Here is a 6448-nt window from a genome sequence, read left to right as displayed (position 1 = left end):
ATGATGCAATCAGATATTTTTTGTCTTTAATTTGTACATACCACTTGCTGAATAAAGTCAACAGTAATAGTTGTTGTGGCAGAGAGCTTGCCTAGCAGTCACAAAGTCCTAAGTCCAATTCCCAGCACTGAAGATGATGATGATGATGGTCACTGTGGCATTCTCTTCTCCAGTTTCACTCCTTTCCTGATTGCAGGACCAGATTACAGAGTCATAGCTATGGAGGGCCATATGCCATGCTGAATCTTAGCACTCATCAGAAGGTGGACATGGTGCCTGGTACAAAGAAACGTTTCCACTGGGCAGGGTTCCCATCGGTTGGGTATGAACATGGAGTGAATGAAGGTGAGATTATGCTTCCTCCTTTGTAGGACTAAACTCTTCTAAAAGTTTGTTAATTTTCACTTTTTTATTCTTTGTTATGGACACACTTAGTATGTAAACAACATATGTTGTTACAATCCTTTCCCGCATCTCTGCCCCTTTTCTGAAAGAGCCCTCCTCCTTGGGGATGCTGGTTATCCTCGTGGGGATTGTGGGTCGCGCATTGTGGGGGCAGAAGTCAGTTATGGGGAAGAGGCAGTGTCTCTGTGCATAATGTCCCAGCTTTTGGCTCTAACAATCTTTCTGTCCTTTCTGCAAATTTCCCTGAACCCAGTGTTTTAGGTCTACTTCAGTGATGGGCTCTTGGGAGCCTCTGTGTCACTGGATCTCTGATTTGGTAGTAGTTGAGTGTCCTCTGTGTCTATCTCCTTTATCCCTGTGCTGATATCAGGTTCATGGAGAAAGCAGCTCTCTTGCTCATTTCCCCAATTTCTGTATGGTTCCAGCTGGGGCCTCCTGAAGTGTGATGGACTGATTCTCTTCCTAGGTTCTGCATCCATCTGAAAAAGAGGAGCAGATTCTCCAATGGAGAGTGAAGTCAGCACCAGTTAAATGGGATAACTGTTGTTAGTTTAGAGAGAATTTAATAGGTGTAGGCTTTCTTGTAGCCCAAGACTATCCACCCATGTATTTTAAAAAGTATCTTGATTTATGATTTTCTCTGTTTGGTTGCTATAACACTTCATTAACCTGTTACCACATTGGAGCATGGTATTTGGGATAATTTGATTTTGTGGTCCTCAGCTTTTAGTCACACATATTTGGCTTTTAAAATCAAACTATTTCTTATTCCCTTTAAGGGAAGAGTTGAGGTTTTGAGTTGACAAGCCCAAGTACTGAAAGGCGATGCAGTGAGCTCCTGAGCAATCAGCTGAGCTGAGAGAAAGGGGCTTTGATATGTTTTTAACCATGATGTACTTTAAGACTAGACTTGTTGTTATCCTCCTTTTTTTCCTCTTATTATTATTATTTTTCCTGTTCTTATCCCTTTGATATGTAGCTTTCTTTTAGGTAATGTGGGCATAGCAACTTTCACCTTACTGATTTGTGGTAAGGAATAAATATAGTATATACAAAGTAGCTGGGATATAGTGGGCACTTAATAAATAAATATTAAATATTTAGTTAGTATAATTACTTATTGAGTCATCCCCCATGCATATAAGTTCTGGGGAACAGTGAGGAAGCAGTAGAGTTGTGAGTGTTAAGTGATGCATGAGCCTCCATGATAGTTTGTTTTATTATTCCCTGCTGAGCTCAGTGATTGTCCTGCCCCAATTCCTTGGGACTTACTGTGGCCAGAGGCGTGTGGATAGATGAACCCCATGCAGCATCCCAGCAGAGGCTTGGAATGTTCTGTGGGCTTTGGCTTGGCTTCCTCCTTCAGCCCTCCTTCACACAGGAATAACTTGGAATGACACACCCAGGTGCTTCTGCTTCTTTAGCCCTTGGAAGTACATATGGCTCTTACTATACTGTCCTGATTCCACTCTGCCTGCCTCAAAAATTGCTGGTAATGACAATCTAAGACATACTGGAACTTTATTGTGTTTGGCAGCCATAAAAATAATGAACATGAAGTTGATTTTATTTTCAGATAAGAACAAATATGACAGTGGACCGATGATCTAATTTTTGTCTCCCAGGGTGTATTTTCTCTGAAGTATAAAACTGTAAGTTCAAAAGGTCATTCTGCTTTGCAAAGAGAAAATGCAATAAAAGGAAAGAGAATATTTTGAATCAGTTTTCTTTCTGATGGTACAGTATAGCTTAAAGGGTGGAAACTTGCACAAATATTGACTCGTGTGTGTGTGTGTGTGTATTCAAGTTTGTATATGTGTGCATGTAAATGTAGAAGCCAGAAGACAGACTTTGCTGTTAGCCTCAGGTGTGCTATCTACCGTCTTTGAGAAGGGTTTCTCACTGGCAAAAACTCACCATTGAGGCTTCATTAGCTGGCTAGTGAGCTCCAGGGGTCCACCCATGTCTGGCTCCTCAGCACTGGGATTATATGCACTTATCACCCAGCATGTTATACGGGTACTGGAGATCATACTCAACTCCTCACACTTCTGGGGTAAGTAATTTACCAACTAAGTTATCTTCGTAGCCTGTAAACTGAATCCTCAAGGAGGGGGTAAGTTAGATCTGCTTATTGAAATAATTGCAGAACACTCAACTGTAGACACCATCTGCATCTAGCATCTATGAACATAGAAGAAGGATAATATCACTTGTGAAATATTTTGTTCAACTTCCATCCAGCTGCCCAATTATCTATCCACCCACTAGTCTAATAGTCATTTACTCAGTAGCTAGCCACTGGTTGCCTAGGGTTCACGATGTGAGGGACACAGAGGTGAATGAGATACATAGTTACATTTAAGAACACAGTTGAGCAGTAGAGATAATGGCTTAGGAGATAATGGATTCCCAGGTGGATGCTATCTAGTTGTCTGGCCAGGGCTCTTGCTCCTATAGACCAGAGCAAGATAAAACAGTCTGGTGTCCCCTTAGAGGCAAAGACATCACTTGACACAAGAGTGTGCACACAGGTGGTGGGTGAAACTATTTGGCAAGGAGGTAGAACATCTCAGGTTATCAAACTGAATGCCATCGGTTAGCCCAGGCCTGTTACCTTTTCCATCTGGCTTCACGTCATATATCTCTGGTTCACCCAGGCACGGCTTTCAGATTTATGCTCATCCTCTTAACACTGTGTCTAGTTTATATCCAACTTTATCTTACAAAACATTTCTCTCTGTAAACTAGTATTTGAGACAATAGTGAGTATTCTATGGTTTATGAATATAGTCTATTCTTCTAAGCTTTAGGTGCATTCCTTAACTGCCACTTAAATTGGGCTGCATTTCTTGTTTCTATGTCGTCATAAGAATTAATAAGGCAGTTCATGCAAAGCACTAAAAATGGTGTCTGGCAAATAATGGACGCTCAGTGAATGTCAGCTAGTGGAGCTTTATGAACTTTAGTGAAAATTCCTGAATAGCAGTCTTAGAATGTGGTTGCTGGTCAAAGGGTAGATAATTTTGAAATATAAATAGGCTACCATTGAAGTGGTGATTTTCATTTCCACTTGCACAGGAAATAGACGTCTCAATGTTATTAGCACAGGTCAATGATAAGGTAATTCGTAAAATTCTCATGTGTAAGAAGCAGCACTTTAAAACTATTTAAGTTCAGGCTGGAGATATGGCTTAGCATTTGAGTGCAGGGTGGGTGTTGGTGTTCATGGAAGACCATGTCTGTGTGGAGGTCAGGTGTTGACGCTGATTATTCTCATCAGTTGCTCTCCATTTACTTTTGGATACAGGGTCTGTCATTGAACCTGGAGGTCACAGATTAAGGTGGACTAGGTAGACAGTGAGTAGAATGACAGGCGCATGTCACCACACCAGTCATTTTATATGGAGCTAGGGATCCAACCTCATGGCCTCATACTTGTGCAACAAATGTTTTAACCCACTGCACCATCACTTTAGCCCCCATGAGATAGATTTGACTATACTGAGTTGTTGATTAAATTGAAAGAATGTACTTATTTCTTTTTAAAAATATATTATTTATTTATCTCTTTGTTTGCAAAAGAGAGAAAGAGGCAGAAATAAAGAGAGAGATAGAGATAGAGATATATATAGAGAGAGAAAATATGGGCACACCGGGGCCTCCTGACTCCAGAAGCATGCGCCACCTTTTGCATCTGGCTTACATGGGTACTGGAGAATTGAAGCTGAGTCATTCAGCTTCACAGGTAGGTGCCTTAACCACTAAGCCATCTCTCCAGCCCTAAGGCTATACATATTTCTATAGTTTCTGCAAATTGTCCACTAAAAGTTTAATGCACATTTACATTCACTGTCTAGCTCAGTTCCCCTGGAGCACTGTAAGTTACACACTATCATCTCTTGTTTAAAGATGAGGATCCGGGGACGTGTTAAGTAAGTTTTACAATGTCAAACAGATACTGCATAACCCCATGGATATTTGGCCAAGGTCATCTTGTTATTGTTTTCTCTGTGCTATACAGCTCCACTTTAGTGCCCATTGGATTTTATGGACCATTGAAGTAATTGTGGGGCAAGAGAAGACAGCAGGATTTCTTCAAATAAAACATTAGGATTGCTATGGTAACATTAGAGGCCACCCAGCACAAGTAAGTTACTAGACGAAGTACTTTTTAACATTTAAAAAATAAAATGTTGGTTAGATTTTTAAAAAATATATTTATATAAGTGTAGCATAAAGAAGCAATATAATGGTAATATGCCCACAATGTTTAGTAAACAGACATTGTTATTGTCATGTGTGCAGACCAGTGAGTCTTTCTCCATATTTCCATTTTTCTTCCTCCCCAGTGCTAACTGCCGTATGGCTTCTCTGTTTATCCCTTTATTTCTCCATTCTTTTTATAGCTGTTATTGAACCCATAACAAGGCTATTCTACAATGGAGAATATGTCTTTACCTGTCCTGGGGCTCACTGCTGACATGGTGTGGGACAGGGGCATTAAAGATCCTTTTTGTAGCTCTGAAAGACAACATAGTGTTTAGCATGGCAAATTTAAAATTTTCTTACATGCCTCCTACCATGTGTATTCATCTGCAACCTGCTTTCCCCTGCTGGAAGCACTCTCCCAAGAGGGAGTTGCCATATGCTTAAGGCTGTAGTTTGTTTTCATGGCTGTACAGTACTGCATGGTATGAATTCAATAATATCTCAAAGCCTTCTCTTATCATTGGTTTTGGGGCTTGTTTCTGAGTTTTTGCTGTTACAGACAGTGCTACTATGAACATTTTGCTAATGTCCTTTAATACACACTGCATCAGTACATGCACAAGTGTGTCCCATGTGTCCCTGGGAAGGAAGTCTGTCTCTTTGGAACAGAGATCCTCGTGTTTTGCCTCTCACACCTTGACAAAACTTGATGTTAGATGGGAAATTTTGCCATTTGGTAGACGTGAAATGGCATCTCGTTTTGGTTTTAATTTGCTTTATCCTGACTAAAAATGAGCATATTTTTTGTATCTTTTCACATTTTAAGACTCATTTAAGCACCAAGGCATCTATCCAGCCCAGAACTGAGTTTCTTAAAAAAATATTTTTATTTATTTGCAAGGAAAGAGATTTTGTCTGTGAAGTGTTGCATCAAGTTTTTTTTTACACATTTCTTTTGAATTGCCATTCTTCTGTTTATTTGTTGGTAACATTTTAGAATTCTGTATATTAAATCTTTGTCATTCATGTATGCCACAAATATACACAAATATAATATAAAATAAATGTTTGTGGCTCATGGGAATTTTAAAAATTGTTTTGACAAACAAGAGAACTCAGTTTATTTTTATTTGCTGTGTTTGTGTGTGTGTGTGTGTGTGTCTGTGTGTGTGGTTTATGTACATGTATGTGCCCTTGCAGTGTCATATACACTCATCTGCGCTGGAGGTTGGTCACCTGTGGTATGCAATGTTCAGTGTCCCACTTCATCAGTCTTGTTCTTGATCATATTTTTTTGTTTTGTTTTGTTTTTTGAGGTAGTGTCTCGCTCTAGCCCAGGCTGACTTGGAATTCACTATGCAGTCTCAGGTTGGCCTTGAATCCTCCTACCTCAGCCTCTTGAGTGCTGGAATTAAAAGTGTGCACCATCATGCCTGGCTTGGTCTTGTTTTTGAACTGGAGTTTTCTCTTATTAACTCCTGAGCTTGTGGGGCTCCACTGATTCCCTGGTCTCTGTTACCCTATGGTGCTAGGGTTATAGGCATGTGTGATCATTCCCAGCGGTTTTACAAGAAAGCTGAGGATTTGAACTTGGGTAGTCTCAAGCCCCCCTAGGTCTTCAAGCTTGTGTAGCCATTTCTCCAGACTGAGCCATCTCTCCAGTACAGAAATCAGTTTTATATAATTTTTTTTTATTGTTTTGCAAGGAAAGGGGGAGAAAGAGAGGAATTCTTGATAGACAGAGTATGATTGTGCCAGGACCTCTTGCCACTGCAGACTCCAGATGCATGCACCACTTTGTGCATTTGGTTTCATGTGGAAACTGAACCCA

Source organism: Jaculus jaculus, chromosome 5, assembly GCF_020740685.1.
Source record: "Jaculus jaculus isolate mJacJac1 chromosome 5, mJacJac1.mat.Y.cur, whole genome shotgun sequence".
Lineage (NCBI taxonomy): Eukaryota > Metazoa > Chordata > Mammalia > Rodentia > Dipodidae > Jaculus > Jaculus jaculus.
Note: the sequence above shows the minus strand (reverse complement) of the source record.